Source organism: Terrapene carolina, unplaced genomic scaffold, assembly GCF_002925995.2.
Source record: "Terrapene carolina triunguis isolate 2854851 unplaced genomic scaffold, T_m_triunguis-2.0 Scaffold66, whole genome shotgun sequence".
Classification (NCBI taxonomy): Eukaryota; Metazoa; Chordata; order Testudines; family Emydidae; genus Terrapene; species Terrapene triunguis.
Genome location: NW_020664417.1, coordinates 61,042,979 through 61,067,524, shown reverse-complemented (window position 1 = coordinate 61,067,524; position 24,546 = coordinate 61,042,979). Strand labels below are relative to the sequence as shown.

The 24,546-nt window shown below is 46.8% G+C and overlaps 1 protein-coding gene across 1 annotated transcript in view; it reads left to right on the top strand.

Moving 5' to 3' along the window:
• Window positions 1-977: 977 nt before the first annotated feature.
• The window catches only part of N4BP2 (NEDD4 binding protein 2), an 85,039-nt gene continuing 61,470 nt past the window's right edge, over window positions 978-24,546 (top strand). Inside the window, exons 1-2 of the mRNA XM_024211658.2 lie at window positions 978-1,048; window positions 12,581-12,771. The gene's annotated coding sequence lies outside the window, so the exon portion shown is untranslated. The remainder of the gene's footprint in view (window positions 1,049-12,580; window positions 12,772-24,546) is intronic.

Genomic DNA, 24,546 nt, shown 5'->3' with positions numbered 1-24,546 from the left:
TGGGGACAGCTACCTCAAAAAAGGAACAGCTGGCACTGTTTACTGAAAACCCTTATAGATTTCCTGAGACAGCTACCTCAGAAAAGGAACAGCTGGCACTGTTTACTGAAAACCCTTATAGATTTCCCAGGACAGCTACCTCAAAAAAGGGGTGATCCAGGGAAAACCTGAACAGGTGGCAACCCTAATCCAACTGTTAAGAATTACTACTAACTAGATGAAAATGTTAATATTATTGCAAGCTTCTCAGGACAAGCACTACTTCATATTTTGTTTTACAGCATCAGAACAATGTGGCTTCTGTCTTGATTGGGGACTTTAGGCACTATTGCAATATAAACAGTATCAGATTATTTCTTAAAAAATCAGGAAACATAGACAGTTCCTACCTCCATGTTAATTCTGCCTCAGCCACAATGCATAGATACTATTTTCTATTGTTCATGCATACTGTAATGTGTTACCTTTCCCCCGCTCCTAAATACATGCTGTAGCACTGGTAGGGAGCAGGCGAACCCCATAGGGTTGCCAGGTGCCCAGTTTTCAACCGAACACCCAGTGGAAAAAAGGACCCTCTCCAGCCCCGTGAAAATGAGTGAGGGTGGGGGAGAGCAAGCGACCGAGGAGGGGAGAAGATGGAGTGAGCCGGTTAAGGTCTCCGAGAAGGGGCGGGGCAAAGGTGTTCCGTTTTGTTCAGTCAGAAAGTTGGCGACCCTCCTCGGCAGACAAGCTGGGCGGGTTCTGCTGCCCGTGCCAGGCTGGGGCGGGGTTTCCCGGCGGGCGCTGCTGAGCCAGGCCCCGCGGGGCGGGGGGGAGAGTAGCGCGGAGCCTCCTCCTGGGCTGTTCTTCCCCGGCCGGACGGAGAGCGGCACTGTGTCCCCGCGGCGCGGCGCACGCTCCGCCTGAGCCACCCCCTCTCACCCCCGCTCCTGCCGCCGCCGAGCAGCCTCCTCCCCCCCACCTCTCCCTGGGCAGGAGCCGCCGCCGCCGCCCGGAGAAGCGAGCACCTGAGGCCGCTCAGGGCTGCGCCTCGCCGGAGCTGTGTGAGGTAAGGGCGGCCCCGGGGGGTCGCTGCAGGGAGCGCGGCGCGGCTTGGGGTGAGGGGGCCGCGGCTGCCGGGGAGGAGCCTGGGGGTGGTTGTTCCTTCCTCTCCCAACAGGGGCGAGCTGCCCGGCTTCCGGGGCCGGCCGATCCGGGCTGTGCTGCAGAGCGAGGCCTTGCCCTACCCGCACAGGCAGGTGCGTCGCGGCCCTCGTCCCCTCCTACCGCTGCCGGCCGCTCCGCCTCGTCCCCTGGCCAGAGGGGCACCGGGAGCTGCCCTCGCCCCGTCCTGTGTCGTCCGCCTTCCCACACGGGGCTGCCCCGGGGGGTTCTCCTCTGGCCCCTGCACATCATCCCTGTGGACTCACCAGCCTGCTCGGGGCTGCCGCTGCGTTGAGGGTTGTGCAGCAGCGACCGAGCATAGTCAGTCAGAATTAATGACAAAACAGAGCAAGAATCCCAGTCCCAAATGCGCTGGGAGATGAGCTGCCTGTGGCGGGGAGTATCGCCTAGGCAGCGCTTCCTGTGTGGTGGGAGATTTCCCATCTTTTAGTACCAGTATGGGAAATGCTGAGCAGCGTGGCAAGACCAATTGACGTAGGGCTTGACTACACTGGGAAATTGACTGGAGTAGCTCTCTCTGAGCACTCTCCTGGAATTATTAGCAAAAACAAGGAGGAGTCCTAGTGGCACCTTGGAGACTAACACACTTATTTGGGCATAAAAGCTTTAGTGGGCTAGTGCATTTCCAAAGCAGAGTGATTATTCTGGAATAAAAGAACTTGTTATAGAGCAACTGCACCACCTGCACTTTTAGTTGAAGCTAGCACTGCAGTGGTGCAGAAGGACCCTGTGCAGGATGTAAGTTCTTGGCTGTACACACAAAGTTGCTCTAGGAGTAGGACCTTCTTAACTAGTTAGTAAGTGCCTTGCTGCCACACATGAATGATCTCTCATCAAAGGCTCTTTTGTTTTAAATCAATAAAAGTTACTCTAGTTCAAAACTGTAACTGTATCCCTGGGAGTTAAATTGATTTAGGGCCAGTGTGGACATACGCATCCCACTTCTAATGTAATGAAACCAGTGCAAGAAGGCCTACTCTGCACCTTTCATTGCAAAAATGGCCTTCCTGTTTACTTTCTACACTCACTTCCTTTGGGGTTACGCAAACCAGAAATCAAATAACACTGGCAAGTGATAGGAGTCCATTTGTGAGCCTTCAAGCAAATCTAGGTATTACAATGGTGCTGGCAGTACTTGTGCACCTTTCCAATCACCAGGGCCGGCCCCAGGCACCAGCTTCTCAAGCAGGTGCTTGGGGCGGCCGTTCCGGACAGGGGCGGCAGTTCCAGGTATTCGGCAGCAATTCGGCGGACGGTCCCTCACTCCACCTGGGAGTGAAGGACCTCCCGCCGAATTGCCGCCGCAGATCGCGATCGCGTCTTTTTTTAGATGGCGATAGCGGCTTTTTTTTTTTTTTTTTGGTTTTGGCTGCTGGGGCGGCCAAAACCCTGGAGCCGGCCCTGCCAATCACTTTGATGTGTGGTCATGAGATATATTACAAGTATGGAAGCCACTTGCAATACCAAAATTCCTGACAAGATTCACTCTAGAAGTATGTGTAGATGCTATCGTTCCTCCAAACTTCCATACCCTAAATTACTTCACACCATAACAGCAGCCCTGTCAGGATAGTCTATTACAGCTTGTCTCCAAACACTTAGTTGGGCTATAACAAGATTCAGATCTACTCAAATTCACCCCAAAATATAGATTTTTTTTTTTTTGTAAAAATTTCTGAACATGTATAACCTGTGGAAATGTTTCACTAATTTGTTTTTAAAACCTCACAAAGTATAAAAAATAGCTGTTTGCCATGTTCTCAATTCAAAAAGTGAATGCTTGAGAACCTTAAAGCGAAACTAACAATGCACAAAATGATACTAATTTATTTTAAAATAAATTGTATTTTTAGACATTTTTGTTTTGTTTGTAATAATCTCACGCTTGTTTACAATGTGATTTTTATGTTTTGTCCATTTTAAACATGATTTTAATCTATGCTTTAGACTTTCATTATGGGAATAACCAGAGTGTAATCACATGCTGCAACATGGCTGATTTTGGTAGAGATGTGATTTAAAATATTGGACAGGAATATTGCACTCTTGTTTCCAATACTCTTCATATTTTTCCCTTGTCCCCTTCCTACCCTTACTTTAAACTTGTTCTAACTAATGTAAACAACTTGAGTGCTAAGTTTTTAAACATTTACAGTTCCTCCTCCGTGATATATTTTTCAGCATGCTCATTACAACTTGTGGTTGACTGGTGCCCCCATTTGCGGAAGTCATGGGTGGCAACCCTACTAAAAATAAAACAAAAACCTGAATACAAATCCTACTGGAAGTTAGCCTCCAGCTAAACAAAATAACAGCAGCAAAGAAGTCAGTTGATTCCTTCTCCATATATTTTATCTCACTGACATGTTAATTGCAAGAGGGTCATTTAAATAAAATCATTATTTAACATGGCAGTCTGAGGGTTTGTCTACACTGCTGGCTGTAGCTGTGCTACTGTAGTGTCATAGTATAGATGTTTCCTACACAGATGGAAGGGTTTTTTCTGTCTCTTTAGGTAATACACCTCCCTAAGTAGCAGTAGCTTGGTCAGTGGAAGCATTCTTCCATCAACTAGGGATGTAAATATTGTTTAAAAGGTTAACCGGTTAAACGATTAAAATTATATAGTTTAACTGATTGACTCATTAAAGGGAGAGGCCCCAGGGCTGCTGCTTGGGTTGGCCGGCCGGCGCGGCCCGGGGGCTGCTCTGTCTGGCGGGGCTGAGGCTGAGGCTGGAGCTGCTCCTGCCGCCCCGGGGCTGGGGCTAGGGCTGCTCCAGCTGTCTGGGGGCTGGGAATTAATGGTTAAGCTGGATTAACTGGAAAAACTAATGCTTACCAGTTAACTGTTTAGCCGTTTACTATTTTTCACCCCTACCATCATCCTAGCCACATCAATGCTGCGGTTAGGTTGGCATACCTCTGGCATTCAGGGATGTGAATTTTTTCCACGCCTGAGAAACAAACTCAGCTAGGAGCAAAGAACTTCTTAAAAAACACTTACATTATTCTTTATGGTCTCTTCCCCCCCCCCCTTCTTTTTATGTTCTTCCCTCACAGAATGTATTTATTTTCCCAGATTTTTTTTGTTTGATGGCCTTGTCAACACTTTCATTTTTGATAAACTTTCCCATTGTTGCATTGGTAGTGGTGCATCATAACCAATGGGTGCAATAATGGAAGCACTAATGTGTAGACTGGCCTCCAGCCTACTAGTGTTGCAATTGCATTGGTGGAAGATTTTAACAAAAATACAAATGTGTAGGCAAGGCTTTAGGGCCCATCAGCGCCACATTTTAAACTGTCGAGGACCCAATTACAACACAGTTCTGTTTCCTACTGTAGGTAGGATGTTAACTGTGTTACAAAATAGAACCATGTTGTAACTGAATCACTGGATAATGGTAATATATTAATAGGGTCTTGTGGCATTTGTAGTTGTCTTGCAATTGGGTCTTATTTTCCTGGCCCACTGCCCTTGGCTTCAGTTCACCTTCGTTTTCATGTGCTGATATATCCTCTATACCAAATCCAAATATATTTGATAAAAAAGGACCCTCTTAAAGGGACACCTGTGAATGGAAGTAACCTGTTTAAAAATACAGTGCAAGAGGATTCCTTTTGTGTGTGTGAATTTAGTGCTAGTGGAAGCTGCTAAATAGTTAGCTCTGAGTCTTGGCTACACTGGGGAAGTGTTTGAAAGAATTCTTTGTGGTTGAAGCCCTAGTATAGAGAAGTCTCTAGCACTATGTTAGTTAATTCTGCTGAGACTGCTGAAGTGCTGATGTAGACCAGGCCATAGGGCTCAACTACACATGGAATTATTCAGGAAGTGTTATTCCTGACAGCTAATCTGCACTTGAAACACTATAGTACCGCTGTAACACTTCACTGTAGAGCTACCCACACTGATGGGAGGGGTTCTCCTGGTGGTGTAGGTAATCCACTTCCACAAGAGGCAATAGCTAGGTCAATAGAATAATTCGTCCTTTGACCTACTGCTGTTTACACGTGGGGGAGAGAGGGGGTAGGTCAGTTGAACTATGCCACTCAAGAATATGCCACTGTGGAATTTTCACACACCTGAGCGATATAGCTGGGTCGACCTAACTTTAGTATAGGCCATGCCTGAATAACTCCATGGGCTTGTCTGTATTGAGTCTTGGGGTACATCTATAGTCTCTGTAGTGTAGATCAGCCTAACTATGTTGGTGTAGCTATGTTGGCGTAACCCCATAGTGTAGATGCAGTCTACATTGACCGAAAAGGATATTTCCTTCAGTGTATTAATACTAGGGTGACCAGACATCGTGATAAAATTGGGACTGTCCCGATATTTAGCTGTTTGTCCCGCATCCCGGCCGATGTACGGTTGGGATGCCATTTGCCTCGATATTTGGCATGGGGCTGGACTGGTCACCCTCGCTGGCAGGCTCCCTACCTGGCTCTGGACATCTCCCGGAAAGTGGTCGGCAGGACCCTGTGGCCCCTAGGTGGAGGGGCGGCCAGGGGGGGGTCTCTGCGTGCTGTGCCCGCCATGAGCGCTGGCTCCGGAGCTCCCATTGGCCGGGAACCACAGCCAATGAGAGCTGTGGGGGCAGGGCCTGTGGGCACGAGCAACACGCAGAGCCCCCTGCCACTCCTGACCCTAGGAGCTAGAGGGACCTGCTGTCCGCTTCCCAGGAGCTGTCCCAGGTAAGTGCCATCCGGACCCCAGCCCTGCCCCTGCCCCAGCCCTCAAGTGAGAAGGTGAGCAGCGGGCGGGGAGGCCGGCCGGGGCAATGGGGCATGCATGGCATGGCCAGATGCACATTGGTCCGCCTGACCCTGTGCTGCCAGCATGCCCCTTCCTGTTGGGGGCGGGCCCATGCTGTGCCACACAGCTCCCCCACCTAGTGCCCCCTGGATCAGCTATGCCCAGCCTTCCCTCCCCCCAACCCTCCCACCACAAATGCACAGTGCCCTGCACGCCACCACCCCTGCCCAGCGTCCAGTCACCCACAGCTCCACCACAACTGCCCAGCAACCCATACAGAACTCCTCATTCCCTAGTTCCCCAACACACACAGATCTTCCCCTCCCCCACTACCCTTCCCCATAATCCCACCATCACAACTACACAGTGCCCCACACAGACCCCCAGTGCCCTGACACACACACATCTCCCCTGGTGTCCCCCCAACAGGCCTCCCACTGCCTAGCACCCCAAAACACACAAACCTCCTCCACCCCCTCACAGCCCAGCGCTCCACCACAGACCTCCCAGACACTCACTCCCCCATGCCCTGCCCCCTCCCCTGGGTGCACTCACTGGCCCTGCTGGGAGGTGAGGTAACTGTCAGCTGGGCTGAGCCAGCAGAGCGGCCGGGACTGGAACTGGGATCATGCACCCCTGCCCCACAGCCTCAGCCAGGGGCTGGAGCTGTGGCCCTGCGTCCCTGCCCTGTGGCTTGTGGCAGGGGCTGCAGCAGGGGCCGTATGCCCCTCTTGCAACTTCCTAGGGCTGTGCACCCCTCTCCCCCATGTGTCCTGATATTTTACTCTTGCGATCTGGTCACCCTAATTAATACCACCTCCCTGAATGACACTAGCTATATAGACAGAAGCATTTTTCTGTCGCCATAGCTGTGTCTGCACTGGGGGTTAGATCAGCATAGCTATGCCGGTCAAGGTTGTGTTTTTTTCACACCTCTGACTGACATAGCTATGTCAGTCTAACTTCTAAGTGTAGAGCAAGCCTCAGCATGCTGGGGTGTGAATGTAAAATGCACTAGTCTGCTGTGTACTGTCACCATGTGGACCCTACTCCTGTGCACTAAAAGTTCCATGTAGAAAGTCTTATTCCAGAATAAGAGTGCCTTGTTCCTGTTGGTTTAACCCACTTTCAAAATGCATTAATTTAAATAGGAACCAAGGCACTCTTTTTCTGGAATAAGAGTGTCCACACATGGAGTTATTCAGGAATAGTTATTCCTGAATAACTGCATGTGTAGACAACCCCTAAAGGGTTTAGCACTAACCCTATTAGGAAGTTTTGACAAAACAAATTTGAAAACATGGTTGACTGAGCTGGCTAGACCAGGATGTTAAGGTCTTTTAAAAATTGGCAAAATTCTGAATTCAAATGTCTAGTCTTCGATTATTTTACTTTATTTTCTACCACTTTGATGCATCTGTGACAGCTTGTTTCACAAACATAAATTTGGGTTAGAAAGTGGGATCATCAATTTTAAGTGCTAAAAGAAAAGAACTCAGGATTTTGTCCATCAACCATACTCCAACCTCTTCGTCCTGTTCTGGACGCAACTTCTGATCTTTATATTTGGGATGAGTTTTATTGGCTAAAATAATAGAAATGTTTCAGAAATCTTCTGAATGCTACTTTGAAATTACATTTTCAATAAGTCTGGGATGGTAATGTCAGGAGCTTGTGAACTGTCAGGTCTTTCATCACTTTTGTAAACTTTCCTCTTTGTTAAGGACTGAGTTATGTAAAATATGCTCTATGTTTTGATCAAAGTTCTCCTTATGCTTAGAAAAATTTCAACATACTTTGGTGCAAATGTGTAGACAATCTTCTTAAGAATTCCATAAAGTGTCTTTAGGAAATTGGGGCATCAGTTCTCCTTTTTGAATCAACCAATCGTAACAGTGGTTGTGGAAGAATATTTAAACTTCAACAAGTATGTCCATAGTCGTGGTCCACTAATTTAACAAGACTGAAAACGCCACATAGCACCAGTGTAGACATGACAGCTGTACAGTGCTGTGAGTTAAACCTGTCTTCGTACAGCTGAGTAGGGAAAGCGCTGCAGTCTGTCCACACTGACAGCTGCCAGCGCACTGTCATGGCCACATTTGTGGCACTTGCAGCGGCATTGGGAGCGGTGCATTATGGGCAGCTATCCCACAGAGCACCTCTTCCCATTCTGGCGCCATGGGTTGTGGGAAGGGTGCAGGGGGGGTGTGGGGCATTCTGGGTCTTGTCCCAACGCCCCATGATGCATTGCCCAGCAATCCCTGTGTTTCCGTCCACATTTGGCTCCATCTTTCAACGGTTTCTGGGCAGCGCGATCTGTGTTCCATTTCGGTCTGCGGGAAATGGAGTCCGAACTGCTGAGGAGTATGCTGACGAGTCTCGCCAGCACATCACGTTTGGCAGTCAAGCTAATCCTTAAGATCCAAAGTGACAGTGAGGAGTCTGACGATGATAACGAGTCGTGTAACGTGTACGACACGAAATTGCTTGTGCCATTCACGGACATGCTCAGCACCGTGGAACACCGCTTTTGGGCTTGGGAAACAAGCACTGAGTGGTGGGATCACATCGTCATGCAAGTCTGGGATGACGAGCAGTGGTTGCAGAACTTTCGGATGAGTAAAGCCACTTGCATGGGACTGTGTGAGGAGCTCGCCCCCACCCTGCGGCGGAAGGACACGAGATTGAGAGCTGCTCTGCCAGTGGAGAAGCGGATGGCTATTGCAATCTGGAAGCTGGTAACTCCAGACAGCTACTGATCGGTCGTGAACCAGTTTGGAGTGGGAAAGTCAACCGTTGAAATCGTGTTGATGCAAGTTTGCAGGGCCATTAATCACATCCTGCTCAGAAGAACCGTGACTCCGGGTAACGTGCAGGACATTGTGGATGGCTTTGCACAAATGGGTTTCCCTAACTGTGGAGGGGCGATAGATGGGATGCATATTCCTATTCTGGCACCACCCCACCTAGCATCCAAGTACGTTAATCGGAAGGGGTATTTCTCTATGGTTCTCCAGGCGCTTGTGGATCACCGTGGGCATTTCATTGACAGTAACGCAGGCTGGCCCGGAAAGGTGCATGATGCACACATCTTTCGGAACACTGGCCTGTTCAGGAAGCTGCGGGCTGGGACCTTTTTCGCAGAGCGGAAGATCACAGTAGGGGAAGTCGAAATGCCCATTGTGATCCTTGGAGACCCCGCTTACCCGTTAATGCCGTAGCTTGTGAAACCCTACACAGGAAGCCTTGACAGCAGCAAGGAACGGTTCAACTACAGGCTGAGCTGGTGCCGAATGACTGTGGAGTGTGCTTTTGGCAGTTTAAAGGGCTGCTGGCGATCTCTGTATGGGAAGCTGGACTTGGCCGAAAACAGCATCCCTGCAGTTATATCCGCGTGCTGTACCCTCCATAATATTTGTGAAGGGAAGGGTGAAAGATTCAGTCAGGCATGGACCTCCTATGTTCAACACCTGAAGGCTGAATTTGCACAGCCAGAGAGCAGGGCTATTAGAGGGGCCCAGCACAGGGCTGCAAGGATTAGGGATGCCTTGAGGGAGCAATTTGAGGCTGAAAACCAGCAGTGATATCTGGTGCCCTGCAGGGGAGTGAAGTGCAGTGGTTACAATGTCAGTAGGCATCTGTGTTTGCTAAGCTGATTTACAGTGCCTGTTTCTTTCCTGGGCTAAGGTATCTTTAAGGTATCTTTTACTTTATGCAATAATAAAGAATGTTTTCAAAGCCAAAAAATCCATTTATTGAAAAGAAAATTCATTTATTGAAAGAAACACAACTGTTTGGGAATCAGAAAGGGTAAGGGGGTGGGGTGGGGAACGGTACAATCATAGATTTGCGTATGTCCTGTCTGGAGTGCTGTGCAATGAGTGCTGCACTTCAGGATGGCTATACTGCATGGTGATGGGGGTTGAGTGCAGAAGGTAAGGGTTGTAGTTCTCAGGGCTGGTTGGTGAAGATACAGGAGTTGGAGGCAGCTGGTGGCGGTAAGAACCTGGATTTTGGGGAAAGTGGGTTGGAGGTGACATGGGGGCACAAGGGAAAGAGTTTTGGGACAAGCTTTGCGGGGGTGGGGGGGTGGGGGCGGGCGTGGTAGTGCTCCGCCTGCACAGCTACGAGCGCCTGGATAGAGTCTGCTTGTCACTCCATGATCCTTGTCAGCCGATCCGTGCTTTGCTTCCGGTGCGCTGCGTTTTCCTTGCGGATCCTGCTTTCGCTGTCCCTCCACTCCTGCGCTTTTTTATTCTCTGTAAGAGATTGATGCATCACTTCGTGCAGCATGTCTTCTTTGCTTTTTCGCGATCTCTTCCGGAGTTTTTGCAGTCTCTCAGCCGGTGATAACACGGACGGCTGAGATCTCAAGGTTGCGTCCGTAAAGGCAAAATGCAACACTTAACAGAGGCAGCATTGTTTATACCAGACAGAGTAATGATTCCCCAGCACTTAAGGAGGGCACACACAGTCTACACAATAGCATAATTTTCCCGTCCCAAAGAGAGTGCACATAACCCACGGGAGCCCCAAAATGGTGAGTAAGGGGGACTGATTGTTTCAGGGCTGTACTGTCCTCTGGGTTTCTGTGCCTTGGGGAGAGCCAACAGCTGCAGGGGGCACCTACACTGAACACTGTCCCAACATTTTCCACAGGAGTTTATCCTGGAAGATATCTCGCTGCTGAGGGTGACCTGGGAAGCAAGGGAGGGTCTTCTACTGCAATCCGGCTTCCGCCCTGACCCATATGCAGCTTGCCTGAGTGCAGCAATGGTCCCCCCGCTCCTCGTGGCACAGTGGCGCGGACATGTTAGCCTGACTGGGACAAGGACCATAGTGGCTCTCCCAATAAACCTGTGCAAGCGCATTGCCCACATTCTGGATGAGACTTTTGAAGAGATTACCGAGGTCGATTACCGCGATGTGATAGACCACATCAATGCACTATTCCACATCTAGGCATGCATGCAGCCCTAACCCTCCTCTCCCAAAGAGCCCGCACCAAAATAATTCCTTCCCGAAAAAAAAACTTCCCCAAAAAAAAAGCCGCTTACCGGGAACCTGCTCTTCTGTTTGTCCTCCACCAAGTACCGGCCGCTGCGACTGGCTACCTTCCTCCTGGCTTGAGAAGAGCTCCTGGCTGCATGCCTCCAGGGATTCCGGGGTGTCTCCCCCAGCCCCCTCACTCCTGCTTTCCTCTTCCTCCTCCTCCCCCCGCTCTGAAGTTTCCATGGTGGTGCTCGGAGTGGAGGTGGGGTCACCCCCAAGTATCGCGTCCAGCTCTTTGTAGAAATGGCAGGTCATGGGGGCAGCACTGGATTGGCGGTTTGCCTCGTGGGCTTTGTGGTAGACATTCCGCAGCTCCTTCACTTTAATCCTGCACTGCAGTGCGTCCCGGTCATGGCCCCTTTCCATCATGGCCCTTGATATCTGCCCGAAGGTGTCGTAATTCCTACGGCTGGAGCGCAGCTGGGACTGGACAGCTTCCTCCCTCCAAACACTGATGAGGTCCAGCAACTTGCCATTACTCCATGCTGGGGCTTGTTTGGCGCGTGGAGGCATGGTCACCTGGAAAGATTCGCTGATAGCACTCCACACCTGGATGAGCAAACAGGAAGGGGATTTTTAAAATTCCCGGGGAATATAAAGGGCGGGTCTGACGATTGGTCACCTGAGGCCAGGGCAGTAGAGTTCGAACTGATGAGCAGAGTGGCTAGAACAGGCATTGTGGGATACTGCCGAATCCTTCTGGAGGCCAATCAGAGCGCATTCGGTGGCCACACTGGTGCCGCAGCGCAGCAGCGGCAGCGCAATAGTCTTTATTCCTCTCGGGGAGGTGGAGTACAAGCAGCGCTGTAGCCGTGGAGATACAGCGCTGTACGTGCCTTGCCAATGTGGATGGGGAGTGAGTTACAGCGCTGTGGGTGGCTTTATTGCGCTGTAACTCTCAAGTGTAGCCAAGGCCTCAGTCTAGGAGGTCCAGTTTTAGCCCTAGGCCAGAATGTCTCCATTAGTGTTAAATGGGGTTTTCAATGAGTTAAGTTAGCTCTATTGAGCTAATTTAACTCAATTGAAAACCCCACTTAATACTAATGTAGACACATTAGGGCTGTTGAGCTAACTTGACTGAAAAAAGCATTATTTTCCTCATCTAGACAAAGCCTAAAAAAGCTTGATCACTCTGGCTGTAAGGGATATATTCTGATTTCTGTGCACCACAGTTTCCCTGTTTGCTTAATTCCCCACATGGTGAGCTGAATCTCTTCCTGACCATCACACTTTCATGACAGCCTAAGAGCTACGATGAGGACATAAGAACCAAATGAAAAAAACTTATTTCTAGTTTGAACTCTGTTCTGTTTTTACAGGTATGGTTGGTGAGTTATGCCTATGTCTAATGCAATTCAGTTTTTTCTAAATTAGTAACTAGAGATTCTTAGCTGAATTCAAAGTTATCTTTGTCCTTTAGAAAAGTGAGTTAAATCTGACTGAGCTTATTGCACAGGTGCCAGGGTAATTGTCAGTAAATGTTAGAATACGTGGCTGTAAAAGAAGTTATATTATCTGGTCTTTACATTTGCTCAATGTTATTAGATTGTTGGAAAATTATATACGGTATTTTATTTTGTATTTTGATTATTTCTCTTTATAAAGAAAGTGCACCTGCACCAACTGATGCCTGATTCGTATGTTCAACAATATGGTTTCCTGACAACAAGAAAGTAGCATATCAGATGTTTACATTCATTGAAGAGTTTGTAGATATCAGTGCTGGTTTCTGCAAGATGTGAAGGGACTCACCGCTAGGGAACCTAGTAAATGGTGTAGTCAACAAAGCTCAAAATGTAAGTTCTTTTAGAATTATTATTTTATTTCAACTATAAATGTTTTTTTTCCCAGTCTGTAGAGATCTATAGTCTTTCAAAACGAAAAAAGGAACATTGAAATGTTTTGAGTGTATGTGGTTTGAAAAATAGAATGTGAAATAGAAATATTGATTCTTTTAAGTCTAGTTACTTAAATATCTTCTCTCAAATTTCTCTGAGCGATTAATTACCATAGCAGTCATACCACCCGAGATTGTATGTTAAAAGCTATGCCGTTTAAGGCCATTTCTATATATGAACCGGAGGCCTCCACAGTAAAAACATGTAAGTGTTTTTTCCACTTGTCTCTAGGTCTGTTGTTTGTTTGTTTGTTTGTTTGTTTTTGTTGGACTGTTCTGTGCTCCACAGTGTGTGTTTGCTCAATCCCTGCCCAGCATCATGACGTTTAGATGCAAATTTCTGCTGCCGATTATTTCTTTTTTTTTTTTTTTGACCAATCATGCTTGTTTTGGGTGGGCTTATTGACAACCGTTGGTCCACATTTTTGTATGAAATATAAAACCAAATTCGAGACACTTCTAGTCATTAATCTCATGCAGAGATCAAAAACTTACCTGACATGACTAAGTACTAAGACAACTAATGGCTTTGAAAAATTACCTGTACTTGCATTCCTCCCTTGATGCGGTGTCCTCTGTGAATTAAAGATTGCACCTTTCTAATCACGCAAAACTGAACACCCGTGCCCTGCCCCTTCTCCGAGGCCCCACCCCACTCACTCCATACCCTCTCCCTCCGTTGCTCGCTCTCCCCCACCCTCACTTACTCGCTCATTTTCACCAAGCTGGGGAGGCTCTAGCCATCCGTAGCCAGAACTCTATTGATTTTGGGGACAATTGGAACATTGAAAGAGGAGAAAAAGGAGTCACATTGAGCCACTGTCCTCTGTTAATGCCACCAATTAAAATCTGGCAGCATAACAACACTCCTTCTCATCCTCCCAATGGAGTTTAATATGCTGACACCTGAATGGCAAATGAAAAATAATTGCTCTCCCTCCTGGGAGCTGTGGGTAGAATACTCAGCCATCAGGGGATAGCCAGAGGGAGAGGCAAGAGAAGGCTTCATTCTTTCCTTCCTTCCTCTTTCCTAATGTCCTGCTGTGACAGTCTGTACCCCTATGTTTATTCTTTTACAGGATTATAATAAGTTTTGTACAAAGTATGCCTTGTGAGGTATCATTTGAAAACACATAATCTGCTGAATATTATTGTCTTGTTAAAATGTGTGTGGCAACACTGTGTGTAATGTTATAAGATTTTATTGCATAATGTTACTGAAGTATGTTGTAATTTTGGGGAGTGCCCACAGACCAATTCCTTAGAGACAGAAAGGCTAGCCAACACCCCAGCCAGGTTTCAGTGAGATCAACTGGTTAAATGGCCATTCTTTAGCAGGAGACAGGGTGTGAGTGAGAAAACCTACATCTTGAACAAAGAAACGGTTTAAAGTTCCCTCCAAACAGACTTTCCGTCACTCATGACTCAGCTGGAAACAGGTTTTGTGAAACAGCTGGAGATGCTTCTATCACAAGAGATTAGATTATAAAAGAGGACAACGCCTTAGGGCACTCCTCCCTTTCTCTCTGTTCATGGTGTCAGCAACTCCTGAAGTTCAGGAGAGGGGGAATCCTGACTGAAGAGGTGTTCAGCCAGTAAAAGACTGCAAAAAAGCATGTGGTGAGAAAAACCTTTGCTTTTAATTCACTTAGCTTGTTAAGTTAGGTCTTGTCTACACTGCCACTTTACAGTGCTGCAACTGTCTCGCTCGGGGTATGAAACCCCGCTGTCCCCCGAGTGCTGCAAGTTTCAGCACTGTCAAGTGGCAGCATAGGCCGTGCACCCAGCGCTAGGAGCCACTTCCCTCGTGGAGGTGGGGTTTTTTTTATAACGCTGGGAGAGCTGTCTCCTAGCACTGATGCCGCAACTATACAGCCACGTTAAAGTGCTGCCGCTGCAGCACTTTAACGTTGCTAGTGAAGACATACCCTTAGATGTTAGCTGTGTTTTACCTTTTATTTCCTTTGTAACCTCATTACTTTTAGGCCTGGTGTACACTGGCAAGATTTTTTGGTAATGAAACAGCAGAGGTGTCCACACTGACAAGCCACGGGGGAGGCGGGAGCTGAGGTCGGGGTTTCCTCCTCCTCCGTCTCAGGACTGGTTGCTTCCTGCGGCTGTCTGAATTTACGAGACAGCATGCCGACTCGTTCTCCCCCAACACACACTGTCTGTCTGCCCCCTCCCCCTCAATACACAGGCTCCCTATCACACACACTCCCCTCCGCACTTCAGTTGAAAAGCAGCTGGCAATGGGATTGAGAAACCTGCATCATGTGATGCTGTACCTGCCCCATGAGGCATTGCAAACCCTTCCCAAAGCACCCTGTGGCCAGTTGCATAGTGGGATAGCTACCACAGTGCACTGTTCTCTTTGTTGTTGCAAGAGCTGCTAGTGTGAATGTGTTTCAGTGACCCAAGGAGCTAGTGTGGACACCCAACAGCACTTTTAATCAAAGTGCTTTAATAAAAGTGGTATAACTTTTTTGGCGCAAAACTTGCAAGTGTAGACATACCCATAGTCACTTAAAATCTTTCTTTGTGTAGTTAATAAACTTGTTTTATTGTTTTATATAACCAGTGTTTTTGGATGAAAGTGTGTGGGGAAACTACAAGGGTTGTGCATGTAATTTCCATTGATGAAATGATGGACTTTATATGAGCTTGCATTGTCTAGTAGGGTGCTGGGCAGTACAAGATGCACATTTCTGGGGGAAAGTCTGGGTTGGAGAGTCTGCTGGTGTTCTCCTGTGGTATAATTCATGAGTGATCTATTACATGCTAGAGACTGTGTGTTAGTAGACCAGGAGTGGTTGTTCCCACAGTGGAGCACTGTAAAAAGCACCCCAGGTTGGAGAACTGAGAGGACACTGCAGTTCAATGGTCCAGATTGTACCCTGGGGAATGTCACACCTGCTTCCTCAAAGTCTGCTCCAGGTGAGGCAGAGGTCACCAGTCATCCATCCCTCTCTTCCAGTCTGGGGGAAGGAAAGGTACGTTGGGGGTTGGGAGTGAGGGAGAGACCAACAGAACCCTTGGCATGGTGAGAAGAATGGGGGGCCCTGATTTGGGGAAGGGAAAGGAACAGAGCTGCTGGCATAGTAGGGAGAATGAGGGACCCTGCTGGGGCATGGGGTGCACATACAATCCCTGTCAGGAGATTAAGGAGAGTTGCCGGGAGTCCCTGAAATAGAGATGGATGGGAGGCTGGCGCACACAGAGCTTGTAGGGTGAAATGGAGGTCTGCAAGGAGCCCCTGGTGTGTGCAATAAGCTTGGCCTACAGAACCTACAAAGCATGTATCCCCCTAGATTTGTAAAGAATACATCACTTGCAAAATGAAATTGGTTAAATAAATAGTTTTTAGACCTCATCTGATGTTCTGGGGAACAAGATAGTGGAGCTGTCTCAGTAGCAATGCTTCCTAAATATTTTGTAGTAAAATTTTCAAAATCAATATTTATTTTTAAAAATTGCTGTAAAGTAACTTAATATGGGGTGTGAAGAGAAAAGAAGAGTAGTAGTCCTCTTTCATTTTTATTCTTTTTATATAAGGCATATCAGTATGGATTTAACAGTTTTAACCTCAGTTTTATATACTACTTCAACAAAGAAATAGTAGTAATTGAGATGAGAGGGGAAGAGAACTTTTTTTTAATATTAGCACACTCAACATATAAAAAAATATATTTGTATACCGATAATTTAGATCTGTGACCACAGTGGTTTGAAACAAAGCAGAACCTGAAATATTCAATGGAGGTATCCATGTGTGTTTGTATACATCTCTATTTAAAAGGGTGACAGAAATAGTGGGAGTGGCAAAAATTTTCTTCTGCCTCTTTTATTTACTTTTGCCATTATTGTCATTATTACTGGACAATTATTACTAGAGAGCTGAATCATAGCATTACCAAAGCTCCAAACAAGAGACAGCACGTTGTTATGCTGTTCCTGGAGAAGGCCAGGAAGCAGAGTGTGATTGTCTGTTGCAGCCAGCTTCTCAATCTCCCCTTTTCCAAAGTCGTCTCCTCCCCCCAGATGCATGGAGTGAAAATTACAGATACAGATGCCATTAATTTTCACTCCTTGTTGCTTTTGTGGATACAGACTAACACGGCTACCTCCTGATACTCCCCCTGGTGTTGCTATTAATAGCCACTGCACTGCAGCATTCACCACCCCTTTCTTATTCTGAGGCAGATAAGCCTGTGTATAAAAATTGAACAACCAGTTGTGATTTTTAGAAAGAAAAGACCTTTTTGCTCTGACCAAGTTAATCTAACCTTTCAGCCAGATTTTGTGTGTGCATGTCAAACTGTTGAGTACCAAAATATAAAAGAGGAAGTTATAAGCATCTATCTATAGAACAGGAACTATCCTATCTGCATGGCTGAGTGAATGTATGATTGGTATTTTCGTATTGTTTTATTTCCAATTTTTTATTAGCCTTGCATTTAAAAAAAAATAATGTTGACCTTTGACTTTTGTAGGTTTTGTTGAGATAATGTCTATAAACTGACCAATGACCTGAAGTGTGTTAAAATATGTATAGACCTGCTGACTAGATATATTTTTGGATCTGTGAGATTTCGGAGCCCAAAATTACTGGAATGGGGAGTTGGGGTTTTTTGTTTTGTTTTGTTTACTTAAATGTGACCTAATCATACCCCTTTGGGTGATGTCAGGGACTTTAGAAGAGGAGTATCTCATTCTGATTCATCCAAGAACTTTAAAGGGGGAGGAATCAGGCAAGCGACCATCCTAAAAAAGTGAAGGAAAGGAAGTAGCCTCGGCTTTTGGCTAATGGCTTGTTGACCTTCACTTTTTTGGCTTGCTTGCTTGCAATGGCTGCTCATCTCTGGCCACGTGTTGCTTCCATGTCTGACAAAGAGGTCTGTACTTCCTCCATTTTCCCAGCTGGCCACTGAGGTAGGAGTCCAGTAGAGTGCAATGTCAAAATCTACGATCAAAGAAATTCCAGCTGATGGTGGGGAATGGGGTGGGGTGCATAGAACCACAACATTTATTTGAGAATGGCACTTATACAACAGTTCCTAAACAGCTTTTCTATCTAAAAACTCACATTCATAAATATAATGAGTTAGGAGTTGTAAATTTAATCCTGAGAGGTCATGTTAATTTAATTTTGTGGGGGAATGGAGGGAGAGAAACAGGCAATTCACCAACCACCAATAATTTGGGTAGATGGCCTTAATTGGCATCAGATCTGTAGTCTTGTTTAGCTTCATTCTCAGAAGGTTTTGACCCTCCCTGTATCAGCAGTTTGGCCGGAATATAAATATGCCAGTTATCATTGTGATTCATAGTTAGGCTTGGAAGGATTAGATTTTTATTGATACATGTTGATTTCACCGTACACTCACAAACCTTTGAAAAAATATTTCTACTGATGATAGTTGAAATTTACAGATCGGCAAAATAAGGAACTTCTTGAGAACTTATTAGAGTTTGATTTAAGGCAATTTACTTTGTATATTTTAACATATGATGTTGACAATTTGTGTTTTAATGGCTATAAAGCTTTAACTTTTTAAATCTCCACATCTGTTTTCATTAAATAATTATTCTCTTCCTCCCCCCTCCCCCCCCACGCATACCAATTTCCCACAACTGAAATTCAACTGTCTTATTTTTTAGGGCTGGCATTAAATTAAAAAATTGTCTTTAATGTCTTTCACCAAATTAAAGTATTTTCATCCATTGTTTGGATAATTTTGTGGATTTTTTTGATCAATTTCATTGCAGTCTAGAAGCATTTTGATCTAAATTTGAAAGATTCCAGTTTCTCTAGGGAGTAATTTATATAACACATTGTAGCCAGCACAAAACAATTTAGTAAGTTTCAGGGTATGAGGGATGCCTGTGGAAGGGAGAGGTATTGGCTGCATCCTAACTTGAACATCAGTCAAGGACTCAGCAAATTGTGTTACATCTACACGTGGTAAGTCAGAAAGCTGGATTGACTCTGTGTCCTGTTTCTCATCCTCCAATTTCTTGACAGATGGCAGACACTTATGTTCAGTCCATCAAGAAATTAGAAAAAGACATGTATCAGAGGGTTAACCGTGTTAGTCTGTATCCACAAAAACAACAAAGAGTCCGGTGGCACCTTAAAGACTAACAAATTTATTTGGGCATAAGCTTTCGTGGGTAAAAACCTCACTTCTTCAGATGCAAAAGACATGTCACTCATCAAACTTTGAAAACGTTCAGGTACCTTCTATCATCAGGGTGCCCACCAATATCCTGAGTAAGGCAGATATTTTGATACACATACCCTTATCCACTCACAAAATATTACCAATTTTTCAGTATAATTCTTGGGACAGATGTCTCCTGTAGAAATTTCTAGAAATATCCGAGTGAAGGATATTGCCAAGTATCAAACATGTACTCAGAAAATATGAGCCCTGCACATGTCTGCAGCATACTACACTTTTGTTATTAAACACAAAATCACATATACTCTGCATAAATCATGAGTCTAAAATTAAGAGGCAAATGCATACTACTGTCCTGGATGGAAGCTGGAGACGTGTAGGTAAGTATAGCGGTCAGTGGGTTTCCGGTATAGGGTGGTGTTTATGTGACCATCGCTTATTAGCACAGTAGTGTCTAGGAAATGGACCGCTTGTGTGGATTGGTCTAGCCTGAGGTTGATGGTAGGATGGAAATTGTTAAAATCATGATGGAGGGCTTCTTTTCCATGGGTCCAGATGATGAAGATATCATCAATGTAGTGCAAGTAGAGTAGGGGCGTTAGGGAACGAGAGCTAAGGAAGCGTTGTTCTAAGTCAGCCATAAAGATGTTGGCATACTGTGGGGCCATGCGGGTACCGATAGCAGTGCCGCTGACTTGAAGGTATATATTGTCCCCAAATGTGAAATAGTTGTGGGTGAGGACAAAGTCACAAAGTTCAGTCACCAGGTTTGCCGTGATGGTATCGGGGATGCTATTCCTGATGGCTTGTAGTCCATCTTTCTGTGGAATGTTGATGTAGAGGGATTCTACATCCATGGTGGCCAGGATGGTGTTTTCTGGAAGATCACTGATGGATTGTAGTTTCCTCAGGAAGTCAGTGGTGTCTCGAAGATAGCTGGGAGTGCTGGTAGCGTAGGGCCTGAGGAGAGAGTCCACATAGCCAGACAATCCTGCTGTTAAGATGCCAATGCTTGAGATGATGGGGCGTCCAGGATTTCCAGGTTTATGGATCTTGGGTAGCAAATAGAATACACCTGGTCGGGGTTCTAGGCATGTGTCTGTACAGATCTGTTCCTGTGCTTTCTCCGGGAGTTTCTTGAGCAGATGGTGTAGTTTCTTTTGGTAATCATCAGTGGGATCAGAGGATAATGGCTTGTAGAATGTGGAGTTAGAGAGCTGCCTAGCAGCCTCTTGTTCATATTCCAACTTATTCATGATGATGACAGCACCTCCTTTGTCAGTCACATAAACACCACCCTATACTGGAAACCCACTGACCGCTATACTTACCTACATGCCTCCAGCTTCCATCCAGGACACACCACACGATCCATTGTCTACAGCCAAGCTCTAAGATACAACCGCATTTGCTCCAATCCCTCAGACAGAGATAAACACCTACAAGATCTCTATCAAGCATTCTTAAAACTACAATACCCACCTGCTGAAGTGAAAAAACAGATTGACAGAGCCAGAAGAGTACCCAGAAGCCACCTACTACAGGACAGGCCCAACAAAGAAAATAACAGAACGCCACTAGCCGCCACCTTCAGCCCCCAACTGAAACCTCTCCAGCGCATCATCAAAGATCTACAACCTAACCTGAAAGATGATCCCTCACTCTCACAGATCTTGGGAGACAGACCAGTCCTCGCTTACAGACAGCCTCCCAACCTTAAGCAATACTCACCAGCAACCGCACACCATACAACAAAAACACTAACCCAGGAACCTATCCTTGCAACAAAGCCCGATGCCAGCTCTGTCCACATATTTATTCAAGTGACACCATCATAGGACCTAACCACATCAGCCACACCATCAGGGGCTCGTTCACCTGCACATCTACCAACGTGATATATGCCATCATGTGCCAGCAATACCCCTCTGCCATGTACATTGGCCAAACTGGACAGTCTCTACGCAAAAGAATAAATGGACACAAATCTGACATCAGGAATCCTAACATTCAAAAACCAGTGGGAGAACACTTCAACCTCTCTAATCGCTCAGTGACAGACTTGAAGGTGTCAGTTTTGCAACAAAAAAACTTCAAAAACAGACTCCAAAGAGAGACTGCTGAACTTGAATTAATATGCAAATTAGACACAATTAACTTGGGCCTAAACAGAGACTGGGAATGGTTGGGTCATTACACTAATTGAATTTTTTCCCCCCCATGTTAACTTCTCCTTACACCTTCTATGGGTCATCTCGATTATCACTTCAAAGTTTTTTCTTCTGCTGCTACTGATAGCTCATTTCAATTGATTGGTCTCTTACAATTGGTATGCGTACTTCCACCTTTTTATGTTCTCTGTATGTATAAATATGTTCTGTCTGTGTGTTCCACTCTATGCATCTGAAGAAGTGAGCTGTAGCCCACGAAAGCTTATGCTGAAATAAATTTGTTAGTCTCTAAGGGTATGTCTACACTACGGGATTAATCCGAATTTATATAATTCGAATTTGGGAAACAGGTTGTATAAATTCGATTGTATGCGGCCACACTAAGCACATTAATTCGGCGGTGTGCGTCCATGTACCGGGGCTAGCGTCGATTTCTGGAGCGTTGCACTGTGGGTAGCTATCCCATAGCTATCCCATAGTTCCCGCAGTCTCCCCTGCCCATTGGAATTCTGGGTTGAGATCCCAGTGCCTGATGGGACCAAAACATTGTCGCAAGTGGTTCTGGGTACAGCCTCACCCCTCCCTCCCTCCCTGCATGAAAGCAACGGACGGCAGACAACCATTTCGCGCCTTTTTTCCTGGGTGAACACTGCAGACTCCATACCACGGCAAGCATGGAGCCCGCTCAGCTCAAGACAGCAGTCATGAACATTGTAAATACCTCGCGCCTTATCGTGCAGTTTATGCTGAACAAGAACCTGGAAAACCAGGCGGAGAGGAGCAGGCAACAGCAGCGCGGCGACGACAGTGATGAGGATATAGACATGGAATTCTATCGAACCGCGGGACCCGGTGCTTTGGAGATCATGCTGTTAATGGGGCAGGTTATAGGCATGGAACGCCGATTCTGGGCCCGTGAAACAAGCACAGACTGGTGGGACCGCATAGTGTTGCAGGTGTGGGATGATTCCCAGTGGCTGCGTAACTTTCGCATGCGTAAGGGCACTTTCATGGAACTTTGTGACTTGCTTTCCCCTGCCCTGAAGCGCCAGAATACCAGGATGAGAGCAGCCCTCACAGTTGAGAAGCGAGTGGCAATAGCCCTGTGGAAGCTTGCAACACCAGACAGCTACCGGTCAGTCGGGAATCAATTTGGAGTGGGCAAATCTACTGTGGGGGCTGCTGTGATGCAAATAGCCAAAGCAATCACTGAGGTGCTGCTACACAAGCTAGTGACTCTGGGAGATGTGCAGGTCATAGTGAATGGCTTTGCTGCAATGGGATTCCCTAACTGTGGTGGGGCGATAGATGGAACCCACATCCCTATCTTGGCACCGGAGCACCAGGGTACCCAGTACGTAAACCGCAAGGGGTACTTTTCAATGGTGCTGCAAGCACTGGTGGATCACAAGGGACGTTTCACCGACATCAACGTGGGGTGGCCGGGAAGGGTTCATGATGCTCGCGTCTTCAGGAACACTACTCTGTTTAAAGGGCTGCAGCAAGGGACTTACTTCCCGGACCAGAAAATAACTGTTGGGGATGTTGAAATGCCAATAGTTATCCTTGGGGACCCAGCCTACCCCTTAATGCCATGGCTCATGAAGCCATACACAGGCAGCCTGGACAGGAGTCAGGAGCTGTTTAACTACAGGCTGAGCAAGTGCAGAATGGTGGTAGAATGTGCATTTGGCCGTTTAAAAGGTCGCTGGCGATCGCTACTAACTCGCTCTGACCTCAGCCAAAGAAATCTCCCCATTGTTATTTCTGCTTGCTGTGTGCTCCACAATCTCTGTGAAAGTAAGGGGGAGACCTTTATGGCAGGGTGGGAGGCTGAGGCAAATCGCCTGGCTGCTGATTACGTGCAGCCAGACACCAGGGCGATTAGAAGAACACACCAGGAAGCGCTGTGCATCAGAGAAGCTTTGAAAACCAGTTTCATGACTGGCCAGGCTACAGTGTGAAATTTCTGTTTGTTTCTCCCTTCATGAAAACCCGCCCCCTTTATTGACTCATTCATTCTCTGTAAGCAACCCACCCTCCCCCCAGCTTTCTTTCAAAGGTAATAAAGTCACTATCGTTTAAAAATCATGTATTCTTTATTAAGTGATTATAAACATAGGGAGAGAACCAAGAAGGTAATCTGGGTGAGGTTTGGGAGGAGGATATGAGGAAAGTATAAGGCCACTGATCAAATTCAATATAATGACAGCCTTTTGGTTGGGCTGTCCCCTGGGGTGGAGTGGGAGGGTGCACGGAGCCTCCCCCCCCCGCGTTCTTACACGTCTGGGTGAGGAGGATATGGAACATGGTGAGGGGGGAGGGAGGTTATACAGCGGCTGCAGCGGCAGTCTGTCATCCTGCTGCCGTTCCTGAAGCTCCACCAGACGGCGGAGCATGTCCGTTTGATCACGAAGCAGTCCCAGCGTTGCAGCCTGCCACCTCTCATCTCGAGCGTCCCTCAAGACCTCACGTTCACTGGCATCTTTCCTAAATTTAGATACAGTGTCCTTCCACTCATTCAAATGAGCTCTTTCATTGCGGGTGGATTTCATTATTTCTGTGAACATGTTGTCTCGCGTCATCTTTCTACGACGCCTTATCTGAGATAGCCTTCGGGACGGAGGAGGGAGGCTTGAAAAATTTGCAGCTGCTGTGGGGAGGGTTGAAAGAAAGGAGTGAATTTTTTAAATTGATACATTTTACAGAACAATACTTATACTCTTTCATGGTGAAAAACACTATTCACATTACATAGCACATGTGATTTCAGTACAAGGTCGCATTTTCCATCTTAATATTGAGTGCCTGTGGCTTTGGTGTTAGAGATCACAGACGCAGGTCCGGGCAACAGAATTCAGCTTGCAGGCAGCCATGGTAAGCCATTGTCTTTCGGCTTCTGCGCCCTCCTTTCCCACATACCAAGCAAAGCCTGTTGACTGCTGCGGTTTTCCTGTTAACCTTCAGCAGCAGAAAACAAACTAACCCCCCCACCATCCAATTCTCTGGGATGATCGCTGTATCCCTCCCCCCACCGCGTGGCAGGTATCAGGGAAGATCCCTGCAGAAACCAAACTAACCCCCCCGCTCCCCCCCTCCCGCTATGAATTCCCTGGGATGATCAATGTACCCCTCCCCCGACCACGTGGCTGGTAACAGGGAAGATCCCTGCAGAAACCAAACTAACCCCCCAGCCCACCCCCCCTCCCGCCATGAATTCCCTGGGATGATCGCTTTACCCCTCCCCCCACTGCGTGGCTGGTATCAGGGAAGATCCCTGCTAGCCAAACGCGAAAAGCTCTGGGCCAATTCCCCCCC